The sequence below is a fragment of the Lichenostomus cassidix genome, chromosome 23 (assembly GCF_008360975.1).
Source record: "Lichenostomus cassidix isolate B80296 chromosome 23, HeHo_3.0, whole genome shotgun sequence".
Lineage (NCBI taxonomy): Eukaryota > Metazoa > Chordata > Aves > Passeriformes > Meliphagidae > Lichenostomus > Lichenostomus cassidix.
In genome coordinates, this window is record NC_139503.1 from 6,221,955 (window position 1) to 6,235,721 (window position 13,767).

The 13,767-nt window shown below is 47.4% G+C and overlaps 1 long non-coding RNA gene across 1 annotated transcript in view; it reads right to left on the minus strand.

Moving 5' to 3' along the window:
- Positions 1 to 6,165: 6,165 nt before the first annotated feature.
- Positions 6,166 to 13,767, minus strand: part of LOC146427908 (uncharacterized) — a 29,395-nt gene continuing 21,793 nt past the window's right edge. The window contains exon 3 of the long non-coding RNA XR_014856291.1: positions 6,166 to 11,118. This is a non-coding gene — a long non-coding RNA (uncharacterized LOC146427908). The remainder of the gene's footprint in view (positions 11,119 to 13,767) is intronic.

A 13,767-nucleotide genomic window follows, 5' to 3' on the forward strand; every position in this document is an offset into this window, starting at 1 on the left:
CTTCTCAATCCCTAACCCAATGCTCAATCTGCACTCTTGTGCAAGGGAACACAAAATTTAATGGGTGTCCAAAGTTTTCGTGATCTACTGAGATTGTGTTTGTTCCTGTTGCTCCAAAAATAGCTGGTAAGATTTCAAAGCTCCTTAAATTGCTAACTGATCTCATGAATGCCCCAGGTGAATTACATGCTCAGTTCCTACTGTTTGAGCTGCACTGGTGCCATCTTTGTTCTGGGAGATGTGCCCATGGTAACTCACAGAGCAGCTCATTAAGCTGCTTTAGAGGAGCTCATTGGCTGTGAGTAGTGGAGGCTGTATAGATACAAAATGATCACAAGCTGCTTACACAGTGTGCCATAAAAAGGTGAAAGGATGATGAAACAGGTCCGGGAGACACGGCAAGATGTCAGCTAATCCCCTTCCCACACAGTGGTGCTTCTGGCATTTACGACAGTGTCTGACCTGGATTTAAAATCCTCTCATACTGCAGTCACAAGGTTTTCCTCAGACAATTTCCTCAGCATTTACCCTTCTTGATGGTCCAAAAGTTTCCACTTGTGTTGAACTAAAAAATTATTTTCTATAGTTTCTTTTCACTACTTCTCTTCTTTTTTCCTATGAGCACTTGTTGCCTTCAGCTTTGTGCAGACTTTTCTCTTGAAGTATGTCTCAGTAGCTGTGGAAGCTATGCCTGCCATGGTAAAACATCACATTTGCAGGAGGCATTAAATCATTTCCCTAAGGCTCCACCTTTCATGAACACACATCCACATGCTAGCATTCTCCTCTGATTAGTTTGGGAAGTTCTCTTGTTCTGCCATGGAAAGAGAGAAGGAGATCTGCCTCCCCATGGCAGCATGACCAGCTTTCCCCAAAGTGAAGTGGGATATGAAGTGGAAAAAAGATGCCAGAGTCCAAAAGTGAAGTAGCATGCAGCTCACCTCCCCTGTGAAATGGCTGAAAGGCAGGGAAGCCCACACGAGTAAGTCATGCCCAGTTCCATTTATAAGCACTGGAAGCAAAAAAAGTACAAGTGATGAATTTGGTTCTGACCTACCTGTCAGGCAGGTGAGTTGTGCTCCAAAAGTGCTTCATTCCCTGCATTGAGCCTGAAGCTGGTCTAGACAGCCCACCCATAGGGAGACAGTGACAGCATCTCCCACGTCTCTGAATAGTGGGCAAACAAAGTGTGAAGCCAAGCTGAGAAGCTCCAGCACTAAAGTCTAAGCCTGGGCAAAAGAAAGAGCAGGGATTTTTCATCTTGCAACTTGGAAAACGTTCCTCTGCCCCTCATTTTTGCTCTTTGATTTCTTTTTCATTGTAACCTCTATGTGGAGTCCAACCACTGGGTCCCTGCAGATGTTCTTCAACTGGAGAAAACTATGATAGAATAGAATAGAATAGAATAGAATAGAATAGAATAGAATAGAATATTTCATTTGGAAGGGACCTACAATGATCAGCCAGTCCAACAGCCCAATCATTTCAGGACTTAATCTAAAAACCATTTCAGGGCTAAATCTAAAAGTGTTAAAAAGTGGGCAAATCTAAAGTGTGTTATTAAGGGCACTGTCCAAATGCCTCCTAAACCCTGCCAGGCCTGGGGCACCCACAAGCACTCAGGGAAGCCTGTTCAGTGTCTGACCATCCTCTCAATAAAGAAAGGCTTCCTTATGTCAAGTCCAAACCTCTCATGGATCCTGAAACCATGAGCAATGCTGGCTCTCAGCTGGCTGTGCTGTGATGAGGGAAGAAGAAAACCTCACCTTCAAGCCCACAGGAAGATAATTTGTGTCCCCAGACATGCCTTATGGGAAGAGGATTGGTGAGTGGTGCATAAATGAGAGGTGCATTGTCAGGGCAATCTGCACTGTAGAAGCAGGATGGCTCCAAAGCTGGCAAGCACTTGCCCTCACTAATGTGCCAGCCAAGCTCCTGGGCACTGGAACTGCTGCCAGCACAACTCCAGAAGGCAAATATCCCTGACAGGGAATTTCTATGATACTCCTTGAGGCAAGTTAAACACACATTTATTCTTAAAGATAGAAGAGAAACTTGATGAACACTGTATTGGGCAGAGTCCTACTGCACTACAGGGTTCTATGTGGAGTCTGCGAGGATGCATCACAAGCAGATTCCTTACATACCCTTGCTTCACCATCTGTCCCTTGCAAGGAGATGTGGAGTCTCTGGCATTTCTGCTTCCAGACAGTGTAACCCATTCTTGTATTTGACCAGACCATTTCTTCATCACAAATTTCCCCTGCTGAGGAGTTACAATTACCATTTCCTTCATCCCAGATGACACCCTGGAAGCAAGAATTAAACACATATATGTGTAAGAGAGAGCAAGCTGTGGTGATGTCCTCATCTCCTGTGACTACACTGATGACCCAAGTGCAGCTCCCCCAGCAGTGAGACAACTCTCCAGGAATCTGCCTCATGAGGAATAATCTCCAGGCCCAAGCTGAGACCACGATCCAGCTGGAAAATTCCTTGGGTTCAGTGCCCCACCTCCGTGGCCACCCATGGTCTTGGTTTTATTCAACAGCCTCTGGGGCTGGGTATTTTCATTAGAACAGAGGATTAAACCAGGAGTGCAGGGCAGGTGCACACAGTGGGCAATGAACACCAGAGCTGCTCTCAGACCAGGCCCCAACATGAGTGGCAAAGCCATGCTTTGAGCTAGTGAGATCTGCCCCATTTCACTAACTAATGAGCAGCTTAACCCCATTCTGATTGGCAAGGAAAGCTTAAAAATGGGGATTAAGTGAAGTGTCTGAGGAAGCACATCTTGCACTCCAGCCAGGCAGAGTTGCACCTTTGAGAAAGGAAGACCCCCAGTGTAATGTCAGCAAGGCTTCTTTCAGGAAGTTCTCTCACTGCCCAAAATCCAGCAGGATGTACTGGCCAGTCATGGTGCCCAGAGAAGCTGTGGTTGCCCCATCCCTGGAAGCGTCCAAGACCAGGTTGGATGGAGCTTGGAGAAACCTGAGATAGTGGACAGTGTCCCTGCCTGTGGCAGGGGTGGAACGAGATGAGCTTTGAGGTCCCTTTCTGTCCAAATCATTCCATGATTCTATGATTCTATGACCTGATGGTCCCTTCCCTCACACAAGGGCCTTGTGGCAACTCTTGAGGTAGAGAAGGATTTGCCCTGCCTTTTCCAGGTCAAGGCTGCAGGTGCAGGTTGAGGAATTCTGTGCAAGGCTGTGGCCAAACAAGCTCTTGATCATGCAGGAGTCGTCTCCTGTAAGGAACAGGAGGCTCTGGAGGGCAGAGAGTTGGGTGCAGATGTGCAGCTGGTGTTTGGGCCAAGAGATAGGTGGGAATCAGAACTGAGGAGTGATCTGCAAGCCATGGGAAGGGAATGCATAGAATCTGCCAGGAAGTGAGTGAGATCAATGGACTGCCAGCATTGCTGCTGAGCCTTGCAGAGCAGCACCACTGAATGAGCATTTAAAGAACAGATTTTGCAAATAGCCTGAGAGTCCAAATTACGGCTCAACACAGCCAGATGGACACTGCTGCCTTCTGGACATCTGCATCATTTATTGATGCTATCAGGACTCAGCCACGCTGCCAAAACTGGAGGCACAGGCCCTTTGCCAAGGCTATGCCCAGCACAGCGTCCTGCTCTGCCAGAAGGACAGAACAAACTAACCAGGACTCACATTGTGAGCAGGAACCTGGCCCAGCTGTCCAGACTTCCTGTGAAAACCTGTCCTGAAAGCCAAGCTTTAGGAAAACTCTGTCCTGCCAGTTGAACCATCTGTCTTGCTCCAATTTATTAATGAGCCACATTCTTACCTTTGCTTGTGTAGTTTTTCAGCTCTGCTGGGTCTGTTCAAGCAGCTTCACTGTAGCTTTATATTGACAACAATACTACCCTGGAAATCTGTCAGTGCAAAAGATAGCCACATCCACAATTCACTCGTCTGTGTGAGTGAATTAAACATTTCCCAAATTGGCATGAGATCAAGCTGCCCAGACCGTCCCACAACCTTGCTATCAAAATCTGTGAGCCTCCAGAGCAATGTGGTGGATCCAGCCTGTCTAACAGGACTGGTGTCACTCCACAAGGAGCCCTGAACATGCCCAGTAGCCATTTGGAAAAGCATCAGATGGCCCTGGTGCCTGCAGTGGCATGGGCTGTCTCTTGGCATCGATTCAACTGTAATGGGGCACAAGAGGGTTTTGATTAGCAACAGCGGCTCATCATTCACTCTCATTTTACTCCACAATAAGACTCTTGCAAGTATCCAGGAGTACTGAAACCTGCTGCCTTCAGAACCTTTCTGCAGTGGTTGCTGGAGGCACAGGGATCTCCAGTGCTTACACATCATTAGTGATCTCATACACTTCAATGCAAAAAGAAAAAAACCAACAAAACCAAACCAAACAATTTAAGCCTGTAGCACAAGGAAGAAGGCTGCCTCTATGCAAATATAGCCAAAAATCCCCAGACCATATTCCTGGAGGCACTGCAAAAGGTGGCTAAACATAAAAGCTGTGGCTGTTTTCTTCCCCCTTTTCAGCGGTTAGTTTTGTCTGGTTGGGATTAGCACAGCATTGAACATGTCAGTGAGGTACAAAATTGTTGTCAGCACTAGAAAAATCACTTGCCCTGTGGACAAGCTTACTGCACAATGAGCTGCTGTGGTGAGGGCACAGATTCAGCATGTCCAAACACAGGGAGGGAGCACAAGAGCTCTGTGCTCCTCTCTGGGATGAACAAACTGCAATGAACACACCCCTGGTTAAAGTACCCCAGAAAGCTTTGTCTCTCAGTGTGAGTGGAGATCTGATTTACCGAGACGAAAACGTGGCACTGGGTGTGCACAGAGCCCCGGTACGGTGTCAGCTTGTCTTAGTCCACACTCAGCACCATCACATTAGTGCTGCACACAAAGACGGGGTAACCTGATTGCGAGGGGAAAAGGGCAGCAGTGAACAGATGCCATCTGCCAGGGAGCTGAACCTGAGCCACTCTGCCCTGGAACAGGGACTCCGGTATCAGAGCAAAGCTCTGCTTTCAGGGGTGAAACACAGAGCAATTGACCTTTCAGTGACAGTTTGCAGAGTGTCAGCTCGAATGACACTTTAGGGAGAGGGAGGGGGGTGGCTGTTATTAAAGTATAAGATACCACCCACAAGCAGGAAAATAACAAAATTCCCCTGGGAAAAAGAGTCTGTGATTTGTCCCTTCCCGTGTTAGACTTCTTGGCTCACTGCTTCAGAGATCCTCTATGGGAGACAATAGCGTATCACCAGGGTACCTGCATTTCTTATAAAAGGTAAATTGCCTTTTAACTCCTCTCCATTGCTTTATAACCATCCTACTTAGATCTAATGATGTGCAGAAGTTTACAAATAATTTTCCATGACCTGGAATGCTTGTTAGCTTGTGAGTAGAGCAAATAGCTTAGCTGGGATAATAGAGAGGAAATCCACTGAAGAGCTCAAGTCATTAAGATGTTTGCATTTGATGAGACAACCACTACCAAGGGCCAGAGGAAAAGAAATGAGCCAGTGGTGCTCCTGCAAGGTTCTGAGACATTTTTGCATCCATCACCTGCCTTCCCAGCACTGCCAGGGCTGCTGGCTCAAGTCTTTTCCCAGTGCACCAGCTTGATTGCTTTCTGCCTAAAATCTTGAAAAGCTACAATACACAATTCAGCAATTTTACACAAGGAACTAAATAACAAATTAAATCCCACAGCGACTACATCTCCATCAGTCCCAAAACTTTGAGGAGAAGGGCTGAGGCAGCAGGTACCTCACTGGAGCTCTCTTTGGGAATCATCATCAACCTGAAATTATAAGGTGGAATTAAAAACCTCTTCATTTCTAGTCTTCATTGCTGTAGATTTCAATCATATTTTACAACTTTATGAAACTTTTTTTTTTTGCTTTATTGCTGAGTGAAATGCATCCTTTCTCTCAGGAGTAACTGGGCAGCCAACTGCCTGGGGAATGTGAAGGACCATTGCAGGAGGACAAAGTGCTGCCACTGTGAACCCTGAGGGGTCAGGTGGGGGTGACAGCCTGCAGACACAGGAGCCCTTGAGCTCTTTTTAGGTATGTCCATTCATGCCACACACCTTGGAAAGGGAAGCAGAGACAATCACAAACACCTGATGAGCATCAGATGGAAAGGAGGATTTTATCTTTGTCAATCAGCCTCAGGGACACAAACAGAAGAAGGCAGAAGGGATGGGATTGCAAGCAATTTTTTAAAAAGCTGTTCCACACTGACAGTTTCTGTGAAGAGGCCGGGAGTCAGACACCTTCAGGCAATGTGGTGCCAGGACCCTTGTCCCTGCCCAATTCTCAGCTCTGCTGTTGGAGACCCTACCAACAGGACTTCTGCCCACTTCTTCCAGGACACTTTACCTTCCTCCTTCTCTGTCTTCTACTATTGTGCTTTCTCACTGTAGAATCCAGTTTCTGGAGCACAAAAAAAAAACCAGGGAGTTGCCAGGACTCAGGTGAGAGATGTCACACTGGGGTTTGTGTTTTACCCAAAGTGTCAGAACACCACTTGAGGACTGACACTGGGTGGTTATATCTGAACTAATCCAGATAAACTGCTTTTTTTTCCTCTCCAACTGACTGTGGCAACTCAGCGTGTCCAGGTGGTAGCTGGAAGGACAAGCATTGTCCTTCCAGAGGGACTTTAAAGTCATCCCTAATTTGGTTCATTATCTGCTGAGTCCCTAGGTGTCATTTCAATAGCTCATGAGAAACAAATTACTTCAGAGCAATGCACATTGTACAGAGTTCCATGGAATTCTTTCCCAACCCTTTTTCCTTTACGTGAATGACAAAAATGCTAAATTTTTTATAACTAGATGAACAGTGTGACAACAGCAATTGTTGGCCATAAAGAAATTGGATTAGGCACAAGTACAGTGATGAAGTCTCCAAAATCCACTTTTCCACAGGGTGTCTCTTGCAATGTCATTGCTTTCAGATATGACCCTCTTCAGATGCAGCAGAGGTGCTGTCCCAGGGCTATGGAGCTCCTCTCCCTGCACCAAAACATGAAGTTTTCAGGCAGGAAATTGCTGGGATTCACACAAAACTGTGTTAGTAACAGTTTCATGGGCGCTTAGTGGATGCTGGATTTGCACGTAACCCCCTCCTCACCATTCATAAATATATGCACAAGCGTCATTTTATTCACACAGATTTTGGCAAAAGGCCCATTGAATTCAGCAGAGAGAAGTCCATTGACTTTGGTAGACTTTGCACATTGCGGGTGAGAACAGATGGAGGCTCCATTCACCAGTTGCCACTCGTTAGTTAAAGCTTATTATTACTAAAGAGTTTTGTTAATGCTTTTACAAATGGAGCATGATCCAAGTGATGTAACCACCACTGAGTGCTGGAGAACAGCAGATGTGCTCTCCCAACATGGATGGAGTGAACAAAGGACATCGCTATATGCACAGGGCTTACAAACTGGAGTTTACTGCCCCACTCTTCTCTCAGCCTTCAGAAGGCAGCAGTTCTGCAGCCAGGGCCACTTGCTCACAAGGAAACAGCGATTTCCATGACTCCCAGTGTGAGACACCACAGACTCGCATGGGACAAGGAGAAAGAAGGTGCATGTGAGCACAGGCCCTCTCTGCTGCCAGCAGGAGGGTCCCAGGGGTTTGGACAGGAGCTACACTGAGCCTTTCCACAAGCTACAGCTACACAGAGTGGAAACTCTCCTTGCTTTATGAGGGAACAAGTAATCACATATCCTGAGCACAGCCAGGGCAAGGGATGTCCTCTAGAGAAAAAGATCTCCCTACACATGGCTGCTTTGGCCAAGATCTTTCCTCCAGGGACCCACATCATTGTGTTTCTCAAAGCTGGTTCTTGTTTCCGTAGATCTCCACAACTCCATCTAGCAAAGAAAATAAGGTGGGGATTGCCCAGTGGCTCATGGGCAGGCAGTGCTCAGCAATCAGCTTTTGCAAAAGGCAGGAGAATTTACATTGCTCGTGGAGCCACAGGGTTACAACAGCCTTAAAATCATAAAATCCCAGGATGGTCTGCATTGGAAGGGACTTTAAAATTCACCTCATTCTAATCCCCTGCCATGAGCAGGACACCATCCACTATCCCAGGTTGCTCCAAAGCCCATCCAGTCAGGCCTTGCACACTTCCAGGGATCCAGGGGCAGCCACAGCTTCTCTAGGCAAACTGTGCCAGGGCCTCACCTCCCTCACAGGGAAAAGTGCCAATAGTTCAGGAAGTTCTAGCATTAATAAATCAGGGAAGCTAATGGCTGTCCCAAACAAGTCAGAAAGAGAAACTAAAAATCTGTGTTGATTTCAAAGGATAAGATTAAAAATAAAAAAGACTTGTTGGGCTAATCTATAGGAAGTACTAACAATTCTGACATGGGAGTATTTGGACGGAGAGGAATGGCTCAGCCCAAAGTAAGAATGCAACTAGCAAAATGGATCACTGAAGAACAAGGAATATTTTTCTCACTGCAAACCAGAGGCTTGAGCCCATGGGACAGCTTCTCCTGAAAGTGGTGTGAGAAACACACCTGGCACACTCAACACAAAAAACATTCCTTGCTGCACATCAGCACCTGAGCTAGTCTGAGTACATCAGCCTCTGAGATAGATATAAATAATCAGCACTGATCTATGAAATAGCCCAAAAAAATAGCACTGTGCACAGATGTGGCAAGAGATAATTTCAGCTCCCAAATATCTGATAACAATGGTGTCAATGCAGCCTTCTCACACAGTGGCAAATTCCAGTTATTAATTATTGGTGTGCTGTGGATGAAGAACCTCTTTTGCCATTGGAGCCTGGCTACTGGGCAGTCCAACATCTCTTGGGGCTGCTTCATGCTTTAACAGCATGAAAGGTGAGTGGCAGACCAGTTGAGGACTTCCCCCTGTCCCTGCTGCGTCACCTACAACTGAAAACTGAACTTAGGTTTCCTGGTTTTGTCTTCTTTTCTGTGTTCACAAATGTAGTGGGACTGTGTTAGAGTTTTGGGGCTCTCTCCACAGCAGGAAAGCACATTTCTGTTCCCAGGAAACAGAAATCCTCCCTAGAAAAACAGAAATAATGTAGCTGCATCCTCAGTGGGCTTTCATTTCTTGTGCTTGGTCTCTGTGGCTTGGGGTTTCTGAACTGGGAAGCTGCTCAAGATGTTGGGTGTTTCCCTGCCCTCAGGCACTCACAGAGCTGGGTGCAGTGCCCTGCTTTCCTTCCATGGAAGGACCTTCAGATAAAGGTCTTATTGACCCTCCCACCTAGGCTCTACACCATTGCAAACCATGTGAAGGAGCTGGGAGATCCTGTGCAAAAAGGATGCTACATTTTTTCAATGGAAGTCTTTGCAGCACTGAGGACTCACTCAGTGCCAGGTGCTCACACCACCTTTGTACAGAGAAAGAGCAGGGCCAGAGCTGCCAGAAAAGAGGCTCTGACCACTGTACATGGATTTTGTACCACATCCTTGCAAGAGACAGTCACAGATGGTCTGTTTGCAAACCTCCTCATGAGATTTGTCACCGTGGCCTGGCTGCACTTGTCGAGACTGATAGGCAGCTCCTCTGAGGGGCTGATAAATGGCTTCTGATTGTTGGCACTGTGAAAGAATTCTCCAACTGACTTAAAGTCAGCTGCAGGCTGGAAGGACCTTCTGTTTGAGAAGAGTTGTGATTCAGCTGCTTAATTTGGTTTCCAGTTCTTGTGCACTGGTGCAGCATCACCTGAGCCAAACACCAACCAGGAACTGGCCTTTGTCATACTGCAATATGTCCAAAAGCACATTTGCATGGGTGTGAGCTCACATGATTTACCTACCATCAGAATCAGACAAAACTCTCTTTTTCATGCATATTAGAGCAGCAGTGTCCAGTAGGAATTTCCCCTTGCTTGCAAAAATGGCATTCCATTTTGTTTGAAATAAAAATGTCTAAATAAAAATATTGTTTCTCCACTTGGGGGAAAAAAAAATCTGTCCCACAGGGCACCTCTGGCTGCCTGAACCCTCTGGCTAAATAAAATGGAGGAAGATTTTCAAAACCATTGGAGTCTGGCTGGGACAATGTAGAGCTGACTCATAAAGCTCTCATAAAGAGCTGACTCTCCAGACAGCTCCTCATGAGGTGTGGATGAGCCAGCAAGAGCTTGTTCCAGTGGTCAAGCACTGGGACAGGGGCCCAGAGGGACCACAGAGGGTCTGTCCTTTAAGAGTTGCAAAATTTGCCTCAACAAACACTGAAGAACCTGTGCCAGAGATGCAGGGAGAACCGTGAGTGTCTGATTTGTGCTGTGATTTTACACTCTATATCCCAGTGGTGCTGGAGAACAGAAGAATTGAAATCCTGGCATGGAATCATGCCAGAGTCATGTAAGATGAACAAAACCTGCTATTTCTACATTCTTAAAATGGTTCAGGGAAGAAAGTGAACATATATGAGTTACAGAGGAACTGAACCTTCCAATTCCCACTTTCTCTTTCTGCTTTAGCGCTTTTTGTCAGGACTACAGGAACAACATCTCTTGGGGCAGAAAATGGTTTGAAGGGCTTGTGTTGGGTTATTTTTCTTCCATCTCACACATGTCCTTCCAAGGCTGGACTGGGTGTTGTGGTGGCTTCAGCCATGGTTAGAGAGCACAATTCCATGGAGCTGACATGAAACATGGATCTCTCAGGCAGACTCACTGAGCTCATCCTACAAAAAAAGCTTTGTGTCTCGGGCAGGTTACCTTCACTTCAAGTCTCTTCAGCAGGGAGCTGCTTTTACAACATGTCTTCTTTAACCATTTGGCTTGATCATGTACCTGCTGCCTTTCCCCCATGCTAACCCACGCATCCTGCAGCCCACAGATGCATCCTCACACGTCATGCTTCCCCATATGAGCCACTCTGGTGGGTTGAGGAAGTCTCTGTCTTGCTTTTTTGACATCTGTGGGCATGCTAAACAGATTTACTGAGAAAGCCATTATTTTCTAAGCAGGATTAACTCCTTTGGTCTGTAAGGCCACATCTGCCCCACGCAGGATTCTCTCCATCACCTGTCCCTGTTGTCTTCTGCACCCAGTGGAGCTACTTAAAACACATGGTCTCCTTCCAATCAGCTCCTGAAATAAAGGCAGAGGAAAAAGTTATTTTTCTATATTTCAATGCTGGTTCTTCAAAAACAAAGCACACAAAAATTCTTGATGCTAGGTACAGTCCCATTAGTGAAACCAGTTCGGGCAGGAGAGGGCCACAAGATGCTTTTCTCCCAGAAGGCACCATTGTGCCAAGCTCAAATCCAAGTAGCTCTCAAGTTGTCAGGTCAGTGTGGTTGGACAAAAACTCAAAACTTTCTGCTATAAACAGTTCCCATAAAAACCAAGGTAAAATCAAACTCCTGCATTTTTTGGGAAAAACGATGCAAGCCAAAGGTGGCACTTAATGCCTGTGCAGAATTGGCCCTCCTCCCTAATCTGTCCTCGTGCTCCAGCTCAGGAGGAAACCTGAGCAGGGATGACCCCCTAGCACAGTAGCTATCGACTAGCAGAGCTCCCAGGCTGGGCAGGAGGGTCACATCTCCATCCCCTCCTCCTGCTGCTCCTCTCCACAAAGGTACCAATCTGTGAGCCCCAGTCAGACCCAGGGAGCACCACTGAGCTAGGACCAAGGCTTTGCAACCGTAAGTGGCTGTGGAAGAGCGGCCTGGCTCTGTAGCTGGTATCAGATAGTGTGTGCAGAGCCTAAAAATAGAGACCCTCCACTCTCACAATGACTCAGAGATGCAGAAGGGAAACCCGCAAGCTCAGTGCTTGGCTGTCCCCGAGCTGATTGAAAGCTTGTATCTAAAATTTTGTTTTGACATAAAACGGCTTTTTGAAAAACAAACCAACAAAAACAAACAAAGCAAAACAAAGCAAAACAAACAAAAAAAAACAAACTACAAACAACAACAAAAAAATAAAGAGAAAAAACAAAACAGCAAACCTCCTCTCTCACCACCAGAGCTGCTGGAAAGACTTCTCATTTGGTTTAAGTTTGGAAGAGGTCTTGGCCAGTAAAGCATGACATTTTGTAGTTTTTAACTGCTAGTTGGCAAACCCCTGCAAGTATTTACTTGCTAAGCTCTTTCTCGGAGACCTGAGAGACCAGATGAAATGGTGAAAGATGTGCCAGTCCTCTGGAACTTTCAGAGGGATACAGCTCCCTTTCCAGACAGCTCTGATGCCAGCTCAGGAAGAAAACACACCCACTAGCTGCCTTGCTGAATCCCATGTGGAGGGGATCCTTCAGTCTTTTAACTCCCTCTGTTTGTCCCCTGCATCAGGGGCTCCAGCCAGTGCCAACCAGGTTTTGGCCGTGCCATGGGTGATTGTAGCCTGGAGGGGAAGCAGAAGGGAACCAGGGTCTGCCCATGAGGACAGCAGGTCCTTTCTCCCCGGTATCTCTTTATCTGCCCCATAGTCACAGGTCTTTTTAGAATTGGTCAAGCAGGCCCCTGTAATTCTAGAGACTTAATCCCCAGAAATTTTCAAAATTACTGGACAAGGCCAGGAGCGTCCTGCCCCATCTTTGACATAGGAGGTTGGACTAGTGATCTCCAGGGATCCTTCCAGTCTCAATGTTTCCATAGTGTTCCCCTCTCACACTCTCCTGCCTGGTGGAGTTGAGTAGGCACAGCCTGAACTCCTGGGTGCAGAGGAGCAGAGCAGTCCAGGGCAGCCAGGCACCAGCACAGCTTGCTCTCTAAGCCTCCTCTGCTTCCACTTGAGCCACAGCTGGACTCATTTGGTCCTTCCCCATTTGGAGGTGAGGGTAGGAGAGGCAGCACTGGGACACTCCACTCAGTAGTCAGGCACCAGGGCAAAAACCCCTCACTCTCAATGTGAGCCCTGCATCTGCTCTGGCAGCTCCACCTCTGAAGAGGAGCCAACCACCAGCCGGGCTCTTTGTCTCCTTCTGCAGTCCTGGAAGGCCAGGTGGGCTCCGTGGTAGAGCTGTGTGTGACTGTGGCTCTATGAGTACATCCATCCCCATGGCACACACGGGGCTGCAGAGGTACAACCCAGCTCCCTGCCACAGCCTGAGAGCTGGGAGAGAGACCTGAGCAAACAGAGCTGCTCTGAAGTCCATTCTGTGGGAGCCATCAAGCATTCACTGGGCAAGAGCAAGTCAGGTGTCCATCCTGCATGTTACACACCCTGAGAGCATCCTCACTGCCTTTGCTGTGCTCTGTTGTACCTTCAGTCTGAGCTCTAGCACAGACAGCCCAGCCCCAAGCAGGAGGCCACAAACTCACACACCCACAAGAGGTCTTAAAACACTCCATTAAATCCCTGCAGTGCCAAAGACTTCAGGGAAGAGCTGAAAGGGGACCACAGCAGGAGCCCAGCTCAAGCCCTGTCTCATCCCTGTGAGGGGCAGCTCAGATGTAGCACCAGAGCCAGTCTGGGCACCCCTGGTTCCCCAGAAAGGGGCTGGCCTGGCAGGAGACACAGCTGGACCCACACCTGAAACACCTTCCCAGCTCCCACAGGAACCACAGCATGTCCTCCTGCCTTGGGTCCCTGCAATACAGGGCATGGGGAGACAGTGGAAATGAAATCAACTGATAGTGATGAGCTGCCAGTAATTCCCATAGACAGCTGGGAGGAGAAAGACCTCAGGAAGCCTCCCCCCTTCTGTATCAGGATCAGCCCTACCTAAACTAATAGACCATCTGCCTGCTGGCCTGCCCTGTGACCCCAGCAGGGCAGAGCCAGCCAGCAGCCAGG